Source organism: Microcebus murinus, chromosome 13, assembly GCF_040939455.1.
Source record: "Microcebus murinus isolate Inina chromosome 13, M.murinus_Inina_mat1.0, whole genome shotgun sequence".
Classification (NCBI taxonomy): Eukaryota; Metazoa; Chordata; class Mammalia; order Primates; family Cheirogaleidae; genus Microcebus; species Microcebus murinus.
In genome coordinates this window covers 41327959-41349224 of record NC_134116.1, presented here as the reverse complement: position 1 = coordinate 41349224, position 21266 = coordinate 41327959, and the positions used below count along the sequence as shown (strand labels likewise).

Sequence of the window (21266 nt, the reverse complement as noted above, 5' to 3'; positions counted from 1 at the left end):
AGGGGATGACCTAGGGCTGTCATTTGGTCATGTATAAATCATTGAGGAATTTCTATGGAAGTTTTTGAAAAGCTCACTTTCTGATCACTAACTCAGAATCAGGCTGAAATATAACCAATGAAAAATTTTTAATTACTAAAATTTGTGTTTAAATAAAATGACAGCTAATTTATGAAAAGTTGAACTTAGCACAACAAGCTCTTGAATATATAACTTTTGAAAAAATTATTACAGGTACATAATAGTTGTATATCTTTACAGGGTTCATGTGATGTTTTGATATAGGCGTACAATGTGAATTGACATTGGATATATAACTTTCACTCTACCTTTAACATTACTACCTTTAGAAAAATATTACTAAACAATGACTTGCGATCCTAAACTTATGAAACATGAGGACTAGAAAGACTTTACCTAATGTGATCCTTTTATTTTACTGATGATCAAACTTAGGGGCAATGAGGTTAATCATTTCTATAAAGTCACACCATTAAATAATAATAGAGTAATCCCAATTCCCCTAACTCTCAGTTCAGCATTGATTACACCGACTCTATCAATAAATGCAAAAGGAAAAGTACAGAATACAGTAAACTATGAAGTCTTTGAAAGAAATGGAACCACTTTGCTGGTAGCTTATGGACTGCATAGGAAGTTAAAGTCATTGTTACTCAGGTGATGTCAAAATATAAATTGACTCTGCTTAGAAATATGATCTAAATGTTAATTGTGATTAAGTTTTATAGAATTTAGAGCATTTGCCATGGAAACAATGGTCATTCAACTTATGCACGATACCTTTAACCTATACTCTTGGTGAAATATATTTATAATTTTTATGTGTTGTGTCTATATCTTACATATGGCACGAAAAAGAAGAGTGAATAAATTATTCTCCCTTGCTTATCTTGAATATAAAACAAATTCTAACTGGAAATAAATTGAAATAGGCACACTTTGACTCTAATTTTATTTTATGTACCCCTTTAATTTTATTTTATTTTCCTATTCTCTAATAAACTGGGCCTTAGATATCCTCATGTTGGTCTAAAGGCCCAATACTTCTTACTACCTAAATGACCCATCACCCCACATTACTCAGGGAATTGACCCCAGGCAGGTGGATCTAACTAGCATGAGAGTAACTAACAGTGTCTGACATTCTAAATGGATGTTTTTTAAAGAAGCTACTTGTTAATATATTGGTGGGAGTTCAGGTGATATAATAAGCAAAAAGAGGAAAAGGTGTCATAAATTTAATTTCCTGAAAAGGAATAACCTCATTGGCATTTCAACCTAAGAATAATCTTCATGAATGTTTTACTTTGCTCAATATAATGTAAATCCGTGTCCAAATCCTTTGATATTTCAGAAAGTCTCCCTTTTGTTTTTTCCTTTTTTCAGAACCCAGGTAGTAAGTGGGGCTCTGTTAAGGTGTAGTTGTTAGCGAGGAGAGAAGATAACATAAAAGCCACAGAGGAGGCTATTTTTACATGTAAGTCTTCTTTGGGGGTAGTTATCTAATGACATAAAAATAGCTAGAAGAGTTATGGCCATAAAATTTTTCTAATATGGTAATATAAACTTTTCTCAAAGAAAAGACTCATGAAAAAAATGTATTCATATAATACACATAGAACACACATACACACAGAGTATTCTTTCTTTCTAAATGGAAGTCAAGGTCTTGGTGGGTTGGGAACAATATACATGAACAGTCACTGGGTAACAATAGGAAAAGAGTGACCAGTGGCTGAGGCAGTATATTCTTCACTTCTTTGTTATTAGGTCTTGCATTTAAATCGACATCTCATGTAGTCTCAATAATCAGCCCACAGGGTAGGTATTTGCCTCATTTTGGTTACAATGAAAATTTGAATGGTGATAGGCTTGGAAGAAGGTGGTTTGGGATTGCAGTTTTAAAGCTGAATCATGGAAAAGATCAACCCTAGTTAATTTACAAAAACAGATACTATCTTATGATAGAGAAATTCAAAAGAAATATAGATTGTGGTCCATAGTCTCAAGTGATTGTCATCTCCTAGAGAGTGGCATGTCAAATGAGATGAAGCCTTTACGTGGGCACAATTTCGTAATCATGATCAAGTTACTTAACTCTTTGAGTGTAACTCAGACAAATTACTTAGTTTGATTATGAGACAACCTTATATTTTATTATTCGAGAAATAAATTATGTCTATATTTAAAACTATTTATTTAATAAGGTTTAATTAGTACATTCAGCCCAGTTCAACTGGGAACAAAACAAGTGGATATCAGGGAAGAATTACCAATGGTTAGTATATTATTCACTTCTCTTTTTTGCTACAAAAAATCATTCTAACAGAAAGAAATGTTTAATTCTTAATATGGCAAGAAATGTGACGCTTTTGTGTATCCTGATAAGAACTTTTAGTTTGTTTCAAAACAATAGTAAGTCATAGAAAACCTTCAATATTCCTAATATCTTATTTTAGGAGCAATGTCTGTGGTTATACTAATCCAATGGCTTCTCTTGACCCAATTTATATTGTACCATGAGATTCTATTAAAAGAAACTAAATCACTGCAGTAGATTTATTCACCTTAAATAATTTAAGCTAATTGAAAAAGAACCAAACTAAAACTAAAACACTTCTCTCAAGCATTCAACTTCTGCATGTCAATTAGGAATTTAAATAACCAGCTAATCACAACAGCTTTGTGAGAAACACGACCTGTTCTATGTACACATCTCTCTAGTTCCACTGAGCTTCAGATGGAAGTAAACACCAATTTGGATTCAGCAAGTATGTGTATTTCTTCTGAAATAATTGGGTTATTCCAGTAAAATGTTTTCATTGATGGATTTGATATTTTTATTAATTTTTCCAGTTTTGAAAGAAACACATAGAAAAATGAAAGAAATATCTATAAATTTTATATCTAGTCACTCATTTGCCAAGGAGTTATCTGACATTTCAAATTTATAACATGACATAAGCAAAACAAAATTAGAAACACTATTGTTATCTACGAAGTTTACTACATCACAACAACTGGAAACTGAACTCCTATGGGTTGGTTTAAAATTTAAGAACCCAGTTTAACATTATTATTATGTTTTATTATTGTTACTTTTCTTCTTATTCTTAAGCTAAAGTTATTAAATATTATTTTGATTTAATCCATGTTAAGAATGGCATATAACATTATTACAAATTACAATATTCTAATTGCCCCATCATGTGGAATTCCATTTGTAAAAGCAATGGATATTTTTGTCATGCATTTATTTAATTTTCTAATTCAGCCATTTGTAATACCTGGAATATGTGGCATAATCATATGCATGACAGTCCTACAAAGAGTTTCAAAAGCTTTTTGCAATACTTTTACCATACATCTTTCTTATGAGAATTAGAAAATTCAAACATAACTTTATCTTGGAAGTAAAGCCTTTTGAAATATTGCTAAAGTGCACACTGAATAAAGACAACACACTTAAGCGGACTTTTCTCCCTTTAAACAGCATTCATCTTTTCAAAAGCAATAGATTCTCAGTCCACACAGAGTCTGTTGCATTATTCATTTCATGTGCAACCTCATGCTGGACCATAAATTGTTACTTTATCTAATCAAAGGAGACTTAACTCTACAGAAGGTCAAAGGTTTAATTTTGTGAAGTATTATCTTACGCTATGAGTTTAACCGAAAAATAGAAGAAGAAAAACAGCCAAGAAACTGGTAATAAATGAACCTTTATTGCCTCAGGCATTGGCCTAGTTAATAAACTTTCATTGAAGGTTTCTTTCAACTGTTACGGACAATGAGAGGAAAAAAATCTTAAATTACAGCCATGTGTGACTTTTAAAGCAGTCATTCTTTTTTATCTCAACCTCCCTAGCTCAGGAGGAAAAAAAAAAAAGACAAAGAAAGATTGTCTTCGATCTCTTAACCAAAAATGTATGTTTCTAAACAGATGAAAAAGTGCAGATAAACTTTTCTAAAAGCAGAGGTCAGCTTTGAACAATATTTTTTAAAATGCATTCTTTAGGTGTTGAATTTTAGAGAACAATCTCTTTAGCTTAATATAAAACTACAAAAGGGAGAAGGAAGGTATGTTTTCTTCCCAAAAACTCTTACTCTCAAACTGTAGTCTCCTGATTAGCAAAACATAACGCTTTATAATCTCACTATTACTGCACAAAGTCATTTGTAGTGTTAATGTTAATTAAATGCATTGTAACTAAGACACTATCTACCTACTATCTGGCCTGTTTTAGTGCACACATTCTACTTCTCCTATTGTCAGAAACAAAAACACTAGTAGCAAAATAATTCATTTAATTGATATACAATTAAAATTTTTAAGAGGAACAATGATATCTTTTTAACTGATATTCTCAAACAACAATGGTCTATGTGTAGTTTTTATTTCAGTATTTTCTAGAGAAGAAAACAAACTGAGTTCTTTTCAACTATATCCATTTCTTCAGGAGACATTGTGTTGAGGACGAAAGTTATCACAGTCTCCATTTCACAATCTTTATGTCCACACCACAGTATAAATAAGGTGGAATCCTCATGTCAACAACAGAACGCACATAAAATGTGAGAAAGGAAAGGAGCAATGTGCTGCATGTTATCTTCAGACATTCTCAAAGAGGAAGGGAAAGGAGGCTGGCTCTGTGCTCCTAACAGGACCCCCTTGCCAGGTTCCACCCACAAATCGCAATGCTCTCAGCAGGGCACCCAGCCCTCTTCTCACCTAGTAGCATTCTGACTGAAGTGGGGCTCTACTTCATTCCAGGGACATGTCCCCAGGATGCTATTTGGTCACCTTTGAATCTGAACATGATGGTGGCTTACTACACCAGCAGCACTAGGTGAAAGCAAGACCAGGCTCCCTACTAAGAAATACACTCTGCACAGCTAGAAGGCAATTGAGTTCTGCTGGGGTCAAGGATGAAGCACGTTTATACCTGCGGCTCGACTTCTTTCCTGTATTTGCCAACAGTAGCAAGAAAGGCTTCTGGAGAAGAGAAACGTGTAGAGATTAAAGACAATCTAACGTGAATTTTGAATGGGAAAAAAATATCGAATTAAAAAACATCAAATTCTATGCATAGGATATTGAGGATAAAAACACAGTGTTTCTAAAAACATAGTTAAACCTGGATATCAGAATCAGAAACAAATTGACATAATCACTTTTCATGAATTATGAAATGAATAGGTTTTGATTTCATTCAAGAAACCATGAAGTGTTGCTCCAAGGTTACAAGGGGAAGTCCTGTTGGAAAAGCAGTTGACAAACATGATGTCTTTGCCCCACTTTACTTTCCACCTAATTTGTATACACACACATAGTTGGGGAGCTGAAGAATGAAAAGGTGAAGAAAAATGCAGAAATGTCAACTACTTTCTAGCAAGAAACACTATACTGGAATGTATATAGTGAATGACTACTTACATGTATGCGCATAAATGATTTAGTAATAGCAAGGGTGGTCATGCTTTATAATTTCAGTTTTCTCCTTTATTGTTCTTTGAGAGAAAAAGGCTGAGATACATTTAGAAAGTGACCTCAAGGTCAGAGAGGCATGGGAGAGTAACAAAAGCAGGTATCTCAACTCTAATTCTTTGTTCCATTAATCAAAGTTTTATGGGTTTGGGAAAGTTGTGCTACAGTACACAGGGAGGATAAGAAAAAAGAAAGATCAAGGGAATTCAAAGGATTTATTGAAAGTGCAGACAGTAACTCTGACTAGTGTTTTAGCTAGATAGACACAATTAATTAATTGTAACATTGTGAAACTCTAAAATGCTGAAAGAACGTGCTCATGCCTGCAATGCAGTAATGTAGCAAAATACTTATAATCTTTCAACCACCAGGAGCTTTTGTTGGTTTTTTAACCTAATCCACAGCTTGACATAGATCCTAGGGTAATAGAACACAGTTCTTTGATTGAAATAATATCTAAACATTGCTGTACTAGCCTGGTGGCCTAATAGAAGTCTGTGTTTCTGAAACTCGAGAAATTCAAGTTTGGAAACAAACTCAAACACTGAGCTGTGGCTTGAAAGTCCTTCAAGAAAAGCCTTTGAGACTCGAATATACCCTTTCCGGTTTAACAGGACCAAAAACAGATATGAAACTTTGCAATTGTTTTTCTTCTTAACAGTGACACAGTCGAAGCAGCCCATTTTCTTCAGCCACTAAAAAGTTACTAATAAAACTACTGTGTTGAGAATCACAGACTCTAATACATGGCATTAAAAAGCTAAGAATTTCAGAAGTGACCCATTGGCCCAAAAAATGTGAGCCATAGCTACAGCTTTAGACATTATTGCAGAGAAAGTTGATCCATATATTTTGTGAAGTTTAGTCATGTGAAATATTTCAAGTTGTTCAAAAGCACACTAAAAATACCTACAAAAAATTCATATGAACCTATTAGGGAAAAAAAAAACAACTCTGTACTTATTTTGTTTTATTCAATGTACCTCAATTTGCAATAATGATAAGAATGCCACACTTGAACATTTTAGTGAGATCAGAATCATTTATAGGTCTGCATTTGCAGCAATAAATACACTGATTAAACTCTGAAACACAATGCAATAAAATCTCCATTTCTTTGTGCATTCTGATGAATTTCAAAAAGCAAAGAAAGTATGCCATTGCTATTTACCAATAGTAAGACATCTTGTAAAAGTCTTAGACAAAAAGTAGGTGAATAGAGAAAAAAGGAAGGCATGGGTAGCAATATGTATATCTGGGGATATAAGTAAACTATGGTTGTATGTTTGGGTAATATGCCTACAATGTTTAAGTAATGAAAATGATTTTTACTTAGTGTCTGTCATCTGACACTATCAAGTCACTTTATCAATGTTAATAAAAATGATACTTAGATGACAACTAAGACAGTCTGAACACTGTCACAAATGTGAAGTCTTGGCATATTTTATCATTACATTGTAAAGCATAACCTGGGAAGCTGGAAGGGAAGTAGACAGTAACTAAGAAAAATTCTCAAATTTAAAAAAAGTATATTATCCTAAAAGCATAGTAGTCCTGTACAAAGAGGTTCCAAGAGTACAAGTAAGGTTGGTTAAATCAAGGACTCAACAATGTCTAATATCCAAATTTTTTCCATATTTCCTTCCTCTGTCTGTTGGCAGATGTCCTCATGTTAAAAAGTTGGCTATAGCAATTCCAAGAATCCAATTTAAAAAAATTAGCTATTCATTCTACACGTTTTTTTTCATCCCTTAAAGAAACCTTTCCCACAGGACATCCCAAAGACTCTCCCCTGAGAACTCCTTGGCCATACTATATTATCTGATCAGGCTCAAACCAGTCAAACACAAAGACAATTGGAGCAACAAGACTCATACCTGGGATGGAACATAAGGCTGAAGCTTCTGAAGTGTATGATAGGAGGAAAAATGTGAATACCTCCATAAAATTAAGACTCAGTTAGAAACGAAGAAGTGATAAGTAGTTACTGGATAGCAAATAACAAGGCCTATGACAAAAGCTTTTGGGGGAATATTAAAGAAAAGAGCTACCAATCTCAAAGAGAAGCCCAATTACTTTGCTATTTCAAATATTCTAACATTTTAAATCTTTCCTATGCTTGTTCAACAGTTAATTAGCAACTCCTAGTTTCAGAGGATAATATCATTGTTTTTCTCAAGACATTATTTTACTTCTTATAATGAAAGTCTTGGTCCTTGTACAGAAAAGTTCCATAAAATTACATCATGACCTTGATTTTTATATTTAGAGCTACCAGGAGCAGAAACATGAAATAGCACTCAATTGCTTTGAGTTTCCTTTTTTAATTCTAGTGGGAGATACCTATAGACTAATAATAAGATGGTGTGTCTACAGAATATATAATAACATGGTGTCCTTCATTTGATTAGCAGACAATCAAATGTATGACAACAAAATGTGAAGACCAAAAACCTGGTCACTTTTAAGCTGTTTCTAAAAGACACTGAAACATTTCTGGTGACAGGATGGCTAAATCTTGCAGTGACATTTTTTCAATGCTTTGGTACAGTACTGGCATCATTTGTCTCCTGTTCTTCCTTCTTAATGGTGCACATCAGTGTAGAAAAACATGAAACAGCAACTGCAGAGCAACTGCTCAAGAAAGGCAACTGAAAGAGAGGTGAGGGGTGAAGAGCAACAGCAGTTTTAGGAGTAAATACCTCTGGGAGGCCGAGGCGGGCGGAATGCTCGAGGTCAGGAGTTCAAAACCAGCCTGGTATTAACTGAGTAGCACCTAAGTGGACACATAGGTACTACAGTAATAGGGTATTGGGGAGGGGGGAGGGGAGAGGGGGGCGGGTATATACATACATAATGAGTGACATGTGCACCATCTGAGGGATGGTCATGCTGGAAAATCAGACTTCTGGGGGGAGAGGGGAAAGGGCATTTATTGAAACCTTAAAATCTGTACCCTCATAATATGCCAAAATAATAATAATAAAAAAAAAACAGCCTGAGCAAGAGCGAGACCCTATCTCTATTATAAATAGAAACAAATTAATTTGACAACTAATATATATAGAAAAAATTAGCCGGGCATGGTGGCGCCTGCCTGTAGTCCCAGCTATTGGGGAGGCTGAGGCAGGAGGATTGCTTGAGCCCAGGAGTTTGAGATTGCTGTGAGCTAGGCTGACGCCATGGCACTCACTCTAGTCTGGGCAATAAAAGCGAGACTCTGTCTCAAAAAAAAAAAGAGTAAATGTATTTACTGTCATGTCCGCGCTGTTTGGTCTTTTCTTCACATCCATCTTTGATACCATCGATAGGAAAAAAGAATTATTTTAAAAAGTTTAAAAATTAGCAAACAGATGGTATGGGACAAAGAAGATCTGAGTTCTAGTTCCCTCTCAGTCATTAGGTAGTTGGCTTCTGTTTGGAAGATCTAATCTCTGTTTGCCCAGTTAACTTTTTCCCAGCTAGGAAAATGAGGATCATGTTGCTTGGGTCTCACAGAATTGATGAGAACATTAAATGACATGGGTATATAAAAGATGTGGTACATAGGTACTCCATAATGGCAGTTTCCTTCTTTCCTTTGTTTTGCTATCATCTTATCATAGCCATGATAAGATGATAAGCCACTTCTCCCCCATTTTCGTATTAGTGTCCCCACTACTGAAGGAACTGTCACTACTTGTGCAGAACAAATGTCACACCATGGCCATGACAATATTCCCATAAATCTGCTCCTTCAACTTTATCTCCCAAGATCAATTATATAACCTAATAAGTAAATATATCCTGCATAAAGAATTTTGTTTTACAAGTACAGTCATTCACTGCATAACATTTTGATCAAGGACAGACTGCATATACAATGGTGGCCCCATAAGATTATAATAGAGTTGAAAATTTCTATTGCACAAATATTTACCATTGTGTCATTATTCCTTTCACTGTTTAGTAAAGGAACATGCTCTACAGCTTTGTAGCCTAGGAGCAATAGGCTGTACTATATAACCTATGTCTGTAGTAGACTATACCACCTAGATTAGCATAAATACATTGCATGATGCGTGTACAATGATGAAATCACCTAAAGACACATTTCTCAAAACGTATCCCTGTCCTTAAGTGATACTTGACTTGAATGGATGAATTCTGGATCAAATTTCAAAATTATATAAAATTTTTAGATCACAAGTTACTAAGGGACCTTAGACAAGTCACTTAACTGCCCTGGAAATGGGGCTGATGATAGTAACTACATGTCATGGTGGATATAAAAATTAAATGAGGGAGTACATGTAACAAACTTCAACTGTGTGTGGCAAAACATAAGCATTCCGTATGTGTAGGCTATTGTTACCATCTTTGACATCGAAATATACTAATATTCATAACTAAACCCCATATGGAAACTAATTTTAAGACAAACACTAGATTTTAATTCATCCTCTAATCAAAATGAAAATAAGCAATTATTGCATTAAAAACTCCAAAAGAATCAACATGATCACTATAAAATACATTTTTATTACACATATCTTGACTCCAAGGATATTGTATTATGAGAAACATATTATGGTGAAGTCACACCAAAAAAAGAGATTCAATTGAATGAATATGAGCAAAATTGCTCTAACAAAACTTCTAAAAGATAAGTTTATATTTTAAATATATAGTTACTAAATTATCCAATTCATACATAAGAATTGGTGCTATCATGGAAATCATCTTCCCTAACCTCAGACTCATATTATGAGCAGAGGCCAGAACCAAGCTGGAATCCCTATATCTCCACATGCAGGCCAAGCACTTTCACCTTCATGAAAAGCTACCCCACCATACATACATAGGCTCTTTAAACATATATTTGCTCCCTTAAATATACTTACTTTTTTATACTTTTTATTCTCATTGAAATATCCAGGAATAGTGGAGAATAAATAAAAGAGGATTCAAGCAGCTAATAATACCATAGTTGTTTCCCCAATATTCCATAAGAACAAACAAATCAATTCATATCAAGTTCACATCAGCAATGTTTCACTTACCATTACATTTATTTCATGGTCACTGATTAGTTTTGTTACACAGACAATCTTTAGCTGTCAAGTAATCCAGTTTATAAGCAATATTTGGTGTATCACAGCAAGAACGCACTAGATAGGTCTATAATATCTAAAGGGAAGTATTTCTATTCTGAGGAAAATATAATTTGTTTCCCATATCCCTACATTGTTTGTCCTCAACATCAAGCTTCAATTGTGTATCCACAGATACCATTTACTGAATATAAGAAGTTAAAATATTTAATTTTAACTTAAAAATGTGATTCAGATTAAATAAGTATATTATTCTAATGTATAAGAATATATTTAGATTTTCAGAGCATGTGATAATTAGACCTATAGAAACATTATTTATATACAAGGAATACTCCTACCTTTCTCTCTGTGTGATAATAGGAGATCAAATCAACTTTTAAAACAGGAAATCAGGGGATCTGTAGAATTCTAAGAGGCTCTAGACTCTGTCTTCCTGCATTCTAATTATTATTAAGGCATTATGATAAAAGTTGACAACTACATATGATCTTTCAACATGTACATTTGTTCACATAATAACTAAAATTGACAGTGCATCTTCATCATAATAAATTTGTAAGAATTATTTCATGTTAATAATCCTTATGACAAACTATTTTAATTTAATTGAAGTTTTAAGACACACTTGAAAGATAAATACAAACAAAACCAGCCGTGACATTCACTTACAAAAAGTAATTCATTATGAATAAGGTAAAATTCACTGGCAATTACTTAAGCATCTTATTGCTTTTTGTTGCTAATAAAAATATGAAAAGATCATTTGAATTCAATGTTATATAAGCTGTTTAATTTTTATTCTAGGTGCAAAATATAGTTTTGGTAATCATTGTAGTACAATATATGCAATCTCTATAGTAGAGAAGAAAAAAGCGAAGTATAGTGAAAACATAGGCACTCAATCCAATACTTGTTGATTCATCATAGAACTATTGTTACAGGTCTTTCAAAAGTCTAGGCTATGACTCTGGGAGTTTCCAGTTTAATTTTAATCCTCATAGGATTAAATTCAAATTCAATCCAAATCCTAATTTATTAGGTATCAACTATGTTCCAGAGACTAAAATGGTACAAGATGATCTTTGCTTTGAAAATTGTAAATTCAATGAGGGCAGAGATTATGTCTTGCCTGTTCAAAGATATTTTTGGCACCAAAAACAGTGATCTACAGAAAATAGAGCTTAATATGTATTGAATACAGTTATGGAAGAAAAGAGGGAGAAAGGAAGAAAATAAAAGAAAACGTGATGAGCGAGGAAGGGAAGGAAGGTAAGAAGGGAGAGAAGGAACAAAACTTACATTTTAGTTCTGGAAACAAGAGGCCACATAATTATTTATAACATGAGAATGAAAGAGTGAGCTGTACTAGAATCACACTGTGTTTCTGTTATAACTCTGGATCATGAAGATTAATTTAGAGGAGGGGATCCACCAAAGTTTTAGGTAAGTGGTAGTATTGAGATAACTCTTGAATTACAGGTAGAGATTTGGTCAATGGAACAGCATAAAAACAAATATTTCAAGGTGACAAAAAAAAGAAATAATGAATAATGGAACAGAGCTATGAACATGTTGGAATTGGGAATATAATGTTTAAAGAGCAAGACACATGGGGTAGGGAGACTAGTAGGACATAAATATGAAAAGGAAAATTGGTGTCACTTCAAATAGTGCTTAAATGCCATTGCAATGGAGTTTGATGCTCTAGGAAACGTTAGTAGTATTGAACAAGGAAAGTGTCATGGTTAGAGCATGGCTCACCTGTAACCCTACCCATCAAACTCCAACGCTGCCCTCCTAAGCTGTGTGGTCCCTATCAGAGCACCACATGTGGTTATGTCTATGTGCTTTTCATACAGTCTTGCCCATTAGGCAAGTACTTCCACAATTTTTTTTGTTTCAAATAGATATCCCAATATCTAATACAGCGCTCAGCACAATTAAATTGGAGGTTAAAGTTTACGTGGGAGAAGCAATGTGGTAGACCTCAGTTCAGATTCTGAATGCGTAACATACTAGCTGGACTTCGCTTCTTTGAGCCTCAAGCCCACCATTTCTAAAATAGGCATAACAGTACCTACTTTTAGAGTTGTAGTGAAAATTAACTTTTTATGGGAGACAGAATAATGTGCACCACTTCCCCGCCTCCGGCCAAGGATGCCTTAATTCCTAGGATCTGTGAACATATGTTTTGACATATCTTGCAAGAAGGTGACTAAATTAAGGGTCTTGAGATTGGAAAGTTATCCTGGTGCCCCAACATATTCAAAGAAGTCCTCACAAGAAGTCAGTAAGAGGGTTGGAAATCAGGAAAAAAGGAGATGTAATGATGGAAGCAGGGTTTGGAGTGATGTGCTTTGGTGATGGATGAAGGGGCCAATGAGCCATGAAATGTGGTAGCCTCTAGAATTTGGAAAAGGCAAGGAAATAAATTCTTCCCCAGAGCCTCCAAAAGGAACACAGTGCTGTCACCTTGATTTTACCCTGTAAGATTTAGTCCAGATTTCTGAACTTCATGGTGTAATATAATAAGTTTGTGTTGCCTTAGCCATTAAGTTTGTGGCAAGTTGTTACAGCAGTAATAGAAAACTAATACATATATATATATATATATATATATATATATATATATATATATATGAATATATACACATACACACACAAACATACACACCCAAAAACGAGTAGGAACTTAATAAATAATATATTTTCTTTGTGGGCTAATGAATGTTTCCTACCTAAATTTATTTATTTGCATCACTAAGATAAATTTAGGAAAAAAATTGAGGTACTGTAATGAAAAGACACTGTACTGGCCCAAATCCCTGCACTAGGGAGGAGGGGAGACAGGGATGAAAAGGAAGGGTGTCAGAATCATTCAAGAAAGTTTGATCTCTAGGTAGACTGTAAGTATGAAAAGGTGGATTTAAGGATGGTTGTTACTTAGGCCGGGCATGGTGGCTCATGCCTGTAATCCTAGAACTTTGGGAGGCTGAGGTGGAAGGATCACGTTAGGCCAGGAGTTTGAGACCAGCCTGGACAACATAGTGAGACCCTGCCTGTACAAAATAACAATAATAATAACAAGATGATTGTTACAGTCTAGAGTGAGAGACTATGTGATAAATCAATTCCAAAATTAGAAACAACCAACAACAGAAGGAAATGCAATTTTGAGTGTGTACATCTTGGGTATGTTGCATTTGAGGTGAGAAATGATTGCCTGAAAATAAATTTTAGCAACATACATTTAAGGAAACTGTTAAGTGTCAGTAAGTTTCCCAAAGGATAAAAATGAAAGGCTGGGGGAAAACAAACTTAAAATTTTCCTGTGCCTAGGTATAAGGGGTGAGACATAGAAACGAGAAGTTAGGATCAGAGGTTGCTTTCAAAAGAGCAATGTCACAGGAAGGATGGCACCTGGATAGCTAGGGTTCAGGGACAAGTGAGAGAAGGGAAGGCAACAAATTCACATACTTTTTCAAAATACCTGAAGAAGAGGCCCAGACAGTTTTGCAGAGGTAAACTGGTCAGGTAATGAAGGCTTCAGCATATTGTGGGGAAGAGGGAAGTGTTAATTGAGAATAGACACTGAAGATGCAAAAAGGAAAGGAAAGAATTGATGGAAGAAGGAAGAGAAAGGATGATGGGTGAAGATGAAGGTATTGGCCTCTTCAACGGGCGAAGCATTCTGTGTAAGAATAATGCTTGATTAAGGTTTTGGCATTATTTGGAATCATGTATATTTAACCAAAGATGTAAATTAACAGTCTAATTTGATTCGATTTCTTTAACACATCTTTAAGAGTGCAAGTGAAAACCTGGAATCTTACAGGAGAAAGAATTTTTGTTTAGGTTTGAGACATGCACATCATAAGATTCTGAATATATTATATGATATTATTGATATATTTCATATTTTATTATGGAACTACCTGAAATGTAATTTTAGGAAACTATAAGCTGTATTTGTACTAGCATCTCCCACACATACATATACACGAATATTCATGTGTTCAGAAAAGATTATATCTATAATGTATGTTCATGAGGCAGGCACTGTGTCTTATTCAATACTTTATTCTAGCTCCTAGAGCTATTGTTGGTATATGAGGGCTATCTGGAAAGTATCCAGCCATGTAATCTGAAAAATAGAGACATTTACTGAAGAAGATACAAGATACAATAAACATTGTACATAGGACAATGAAGCCTCAGTCCCCTTCAAAGTAGGCACCTTGGGACCTCACACAGTTCTCCCAGCACCTCTTAACCTAACCCATGTTCCACATTCTCAGGTGTTCTGTTTGTTGCAGGCCTTCTAGAAAGCAGATCACTTTCAACAGATTCTCAACCATCTTTGAAGCATTTCTGCCACATTTTTATTTCTGCTGAACTCATTGCATGGTCCCCAAAAGCCTTCTGAGTCATCCAAATAGTTTCCGTGGAGGAATGTTGAAGCTTAACACGAAATTTGATGCAGATTTGTTGCTCTTCTCACTCAGTCATTTTGAATGCGAGGACCACACAGAACACATGCTCACTCAATGGCATCTAGCACCTCACTGACTAGTACAGTTACACCGTCATTGTTCACGCATGCGCATTCCAGGCCACTTGCCTTGGCTGCCAGGTTTCATCCATGTCGTGCAAACCATTCTCCTTATACTAACAATGACCAGATGCGTTCTGGACAGCCCTCATATACTAGACTTTCAGTAAACGATTAAACCCTTGACAAGTCTTTAAGAGAATAGTTTCACAAGAAGTGTCCTGAATTTCTGAGGAACTGCTTAACTGGCATTTGTCATGCTAGATTGCATTACTATTTGTGTTTCATATGACATAGGTAATAATAAATGCACATGACTTTAAAGATTAGATAAGAGATCATTGATTGGCCTTTAGAATTAGTAACACATGAGGACACACAAATGAAACAATGAGGCTATCTCTTTTTCATCTAGATGATTTAAAAAAAAAAACAAAACAGGCTAAATGCTAGTACAGATTCCAAATGGCGCCCAGCACTGTGATAAATAGTTACGGACGTATTCTCTCAGCCCTCCTCCCCACTGCAGACTGTCTTTTCTTTCTATATCATAAAATTAAGTCATTCCAGTCCCCTGCTCTAACATCTTTGACATTGCCCATTGGCTTCAAATACTTTATCTACAGCAATGCTTAGGCTTTCATAATCTGGCCCTCATCTACTTTTCCAGATACATCACTGACCAGTCACTGCACTGACACCATTTTACACCCTATTTAAATCTACAAAGAACCATCCCTTATTTTATTGTCTGATCTCTGCATTCACTATTCAGTTTTCCAGGAATGTCTTTCCTTTTATTCTATGCATAGTATAAACACCAAAATAAATTATGACCTCCTAGAAAAAGTTTTTACTAAGCAGACTAAAAGTTTTCACTGAAGCAGAGTTGATTATGTTTTTCTCTGCCTTATCCTTTAAATTTTACAGAAATCTTAACTATAGCCATACTGAACTATATTGTAATTATTTATTTACCAGTTTGTCCAATTGCCATATGATTCCTTGACAGTAAAGGCTATGACTTATTAAATTTTCTTTTTGCCCTCTTATGCCCTCCATGGAGCAAATATTCGGTTTTTGAATGAATAAATGGCAATAATACAAGGAAAAAAAATCTAGAAAGCGTAGAAAAGTGGATTTGAATGCTCAGGACAGCAAGCACATAATCAAAAAAGATCATGTAAAGAGCCAACAATTTATCCAAATTTGAGTCTTCCCAACTTAAAAAAAAAAAAAGAGAGACTCTGTCTTTCTGCATATTGCAAATTCAGATTGGTTAGCTTAACAAAAGCACATCTTTGGTTGAACTATATGAAATTGCTGATATTTCACAGGTTTTGACCTATAAAATCACAACTTCATATGGTTTGACTTAATTTCTATCATTTGATGACAAGATTCACCTTCGTTAGCCAAGTCTTCTGGAAAAACCAGCTCAATAAACCTGACCCCTAAAACCACACTCTAAAGAAACATACTCTCCCAAATTTACTCACAAGAGAAAACACTGGTCCTAATGCCTACAAACATCAGCTGGTTCTAAAGTCAACAGGTTACATTTACTAAAGAACTAAAAGTAAACTCTACTAAAAGAACAACAAAAACAACCCAAGCCTGAATGAAGAATGATTGTCAGTAAATTCAGCGCCAGTGCTGCTCCCTAATCTGTCGTTTCCTCTTATCTCAGAAGGCTATTTCACTTTGCAGACTCAGAGCAAAGGCAGACATTGCACTACCCGCAGGCTTTAACCCACGGTAATGGTTACACCTGATACCCGTGGTTATCACACCCACTAGGGCAGCATTCCCTTCCTAAATCTTTTCTTTATAGTGCTTTCCTTCCTGGTGTGCTTGACATATTAGAACATTAAGGCTGCAAAAATAAAGCCTAAGGTTGAATTTTTATATAAACTTTCTATTTATCTACCTATATATACCAAGAGATTACTGTTTTGAAAAGTAAGCATATTTCTGAAATAGTTACTCTCATTTGTTCTAAATCCCATTTTCTTAGAGTTATTAAAAAATTCTCAGAACTGACAAATTACATTGAGTTTTCAGAAAACATGTAAAGAACTACTGTGACTATAATTGGCAATACTGTGATGTACACTTGAAATTTGCTAAAGAGTCAATCTTAAAAGTTTTCACCAGAAAAAAAAAAAAAAAGAAAAGCACCAGCATTTATATATGTACTGTATGCTCAAAATATATTATAGTAAGCATTATGTTAACAATTGTGCTAAATCTATCTTATGTATGGGTATGTGTATAAACACACACACACAATTCTAGATGAGAATGATGTGCAAAAAGGTAAGCAACTGTCTAAAATTATACAACTAGTAAATGGGGCAGTCAAAATTCAAATTAGATATGTCTAACTGCAAAATTTACACTCTTTACTGCACTATAAGTGGGCCTCAACATATGGAAGAACTGACCCCCAAGTGCAATTGTAATATGTGACTACACAGAAATGTGTTAAAACTTAAGTTTTCAGAAATGTTGCATTTCACAAATGTTAAATTCACCTCAACCTTTACTCAGAAATGCTGATATTCCAGTGTTTCTATCACAAAATGATCCCAAATACCTACACAGTGATGATATGACAGATGATTTAGAAAAAAATAATTCTAACAGTATATAAAATGACAAAATGTTTATTTGGTAGAAAGATAGGTGAAGAATGAAGAAAGACAGGCTTAGAGGAAAAGTTGGCTGCTTATCTACTCTTAAAGAACATGTCTTACTTTGCAGTGGTATACTGACATCTGATTCTTCCTGGATCTATATGTCAGCATTGATTTTTTTCTTGTGGAATTTGACCTCTACCACAGTTTAATCAACCTTAAAGAAAAGTTAAAGATGTAAAACTAGAAAATTTCCAGATTGCCTACTTGAAATCTTTGGAAACAATTTGCTGCCTCAACTTTCTGAAAGATGACTTCCCTGGTGGCTACAGATGGGATGGTTAGAACTTCTGAATTTCTCAGCCCTCATTAACTGCCCCATTCAATTGACACACATATCATAAAGCTATGCTATGCTATTATGTTACTTTTGCTGTTCATTCCTCTACAAGTGCGATTTATCTCTCAGTGAGGTCTTAATCCCTTGAATACAGACACCAAGACATTACTTGGTAAACCCTTCACTGAGGCATGGCAAGTAAATATCGATGATACCTCTTTCATAATCTAAGCTCAAAATAAAAATAAAATCTTAGAAACAATGTGTAAATTCTTTAGTTTAGTGAATAAAATAGTCATGGATAAGAATAATATTTCATTTTTTCCCCTCTCTTTTTTTTTTTTTTGCTTGAACTTGTTAGTTTGAATTTTATTCACATTCTCAAGAAAACTTTGTTTACTAAATGTCACACTGGTCTAAATTAATCAGTCAAAAGAGAAAACAAAATTATTAAGAAAAATTCTAGAAGAGTCACAATTTTTATGAAGCATATAAATAAGAAAGTAAAAAATAGTGCATGCCTATAGTCCCAGCTGCTTGGGAAACTGAGGCAGGAGGATTCCTTGAGCCCAGGAATCTAAGGTTGCTGTGAGCTATGAAGACATCACTGCACTCTAGCTCAGACAACAGAGTGAGACCTTGTCTCAATATATATATATATATATATGTGTGTGTGTGTATATATGTATATATATATATTAATTTGCCAACAACTTAATAAGCTTGATATTCTTTCATGACATACTTCAAAGTTTATCACTAACAAGTTTTTAAAATTAAGCTATTTGGGATATAGGGTGCTGGTCTTTATTTAGAAGCTCACTGTTCTTGCCTCTTTCTGCCCCTCATTTAATTCAATCCAGTTCCATGCTACATTTAGCCACATCAGTAAACTACTTCAGATCAGTCTTAAGTGTGATTTCATATGCCTGTGCCATTCTCTGTGCATTCCCTGTTCATTTTGTATTCTTCCTCACTATAGACACTAATTATACTTCTGTTCAATCCAAAGTCTTAGTGTCAGATTAGGCAAGTCTCTCAGCTCTTATTTCCCTTAATTTGATTATTTGTTTATAACTTTTCTTCTGCCTACTAAATAGGGCATCCACTCAAAACATCTATTTGTTAGTAGATAACTTTTTAACTCTAGGAAAATAGCTGATTAAATTGCTTTTATAAGGCCACCAGTCTAATATAAATTTTCTCTCTTTGGTTTATCTTGCCCAGAATTTGAACACATTTTGTTGATTCTTCACTAAACAACCTTGTTTTCTTTTCTTACCCAAATTTTTTCTCCTTTATTTTTTCTTCCCAAATATTTTTTCTTAAATTATAAATGTTAGTTCCTTTCATAGACTGTTATTCTTTCTTAAATACTGACAAATTAGCTTTTCCTAACAACATAAAAACATTGTATTATCTACAAATATTTCTAAACAGTCAATCTATACTTAGGGGAAAGAAGATGAGTTTTTAAGTCAGAATACACATATATAGATACAGATAAAGATACGTATGTATACACACACACACACATATATATATATACAGACATATATATGTGTGGTGTGTGTTTATTGCATAAAAATCAAGCACTATGTCCACTACTTCTTAGCTATTGGCCTTTGATCAACTAACCAACCTGAGACTTAGATTCCTCATAGTATTAATGGAGCTAACTGCATGCACTACATAGGATTTTGTGAAAAGTAAACTACAGTTGGTATATACCTCTTAATACAGTGCCTTGTACATGGTTGACATTGAAAAATGCTTTCCCTTTATTCTTTTTTCACAATTTCCTTTGGTGCTTATTTGACTTTCTTGCATACACATACATATGTGTATAGTACAAAATGTTATGAATGCACTAAATCTCAAAATCATTAACATATAAATCTATATGTTAATTTACTTTCAAAAGCATACTTACAAACTTAAATAATTTTTTCACAAAGTCAATAAAAATGCACTTTGATATCCAGTCTTAAAAGGGAAAAAAAGACAAACTTCTATTAAATACCTTAACACTAAAATGAAAGTGCTCAATGACTCAAAATAAGTGTTTCTGAACCTTAACTCTATAGTCTCAAATATGGTGTATCTATGATATAAGTAACTACAATGCATAATGTTTGAAAATGCTGTTTGATAATAATAATTATATTGACTTACCCTACCGAGGTAATAAAATTGGATTGCATAATTCAGTTCTTAGGAACATATTTATTGTTCTCATTGTATATTATACATTATATATTTTTATAACAGAGTCAAAATTGATTTTGAATTTGAATAATCAAAATTTAGTATATCCATATAATGCGTATAAAATCATATTACTTATTTTATTGCCCTTCACTTAGCCTAAATATTTTCATGTCTGAAATATTATCAGCAATATATTCTAATTTGATTATTTAAAAGTCTAAAACTTACATCATTGTATGCCAAAAAACTAGAAATTCTATGATTTGAAGAACAGATTTTACTGGCATATCTTCATTTTGTAAAGAACTAATACCAAAAAAAATGTATATGGTTTCAAAGACTGAGAGTCTCTAAAAATATCTCTGTGAAATAAGTACACATGTAATTCCTTGATAAGGATACTCATTTTGATTTTTAAATTTTTTTTAATTCCAAAGACATCTCTTCATTCTCTTTGCTCTTCTTTAGAGAAAAATCTGAAAATTAACCCCGTTTTTAAATTAGGGTGTTAAAAATCTCAGGAATGTTCATTCACATCTTTGGGCCATAAGCAATGTCTTTTAACCAGAGTATGAGATTATTAGAACCATAATATAAGTTACTATCTTTTTTTATAATAAAAAATAAGAAACAAAGTATGTATTTAGAAGTTCAAACTATAAGACAGACAGAAATTAATTTACATAATGAATATCAAGAGAGAAGAAAGAAGGAAAGAGGAACGAAGGAAAGAAAGAAGATGGAAGGAAGGAAGGAAGGAAGGAAGGAAGGAAGGAAGGAAGGAAGGAAGGAAGGAAGGAAGGAAGGAAGGAAGGAAGGAAGGGAGGGAGGTAAGGGAAAGAAAAGGAGGAGGGAGGGAAGGAGGAAGGAAGGAAAGAAAGCTCTGTATATCATTTTTTTCTAAAAAATGGAATAC

The 21266-nt window shown here is 34.0% G+C and overlaps 1 protein-coding gene across 2 annotated transcripts in view; it reads right to left on the bottom strand.

Moving 5' to 3' along the window:
* The window catches only part of DACH1 (dachshund family transcription factor 1), a 408633-nt gene that overhangs the window by 197209 nt on the left and 190158 nt on the right, over positions 1-21266 (bottom strand). The gene's annotated exons all lie outside the window — the stretch shown is intronic.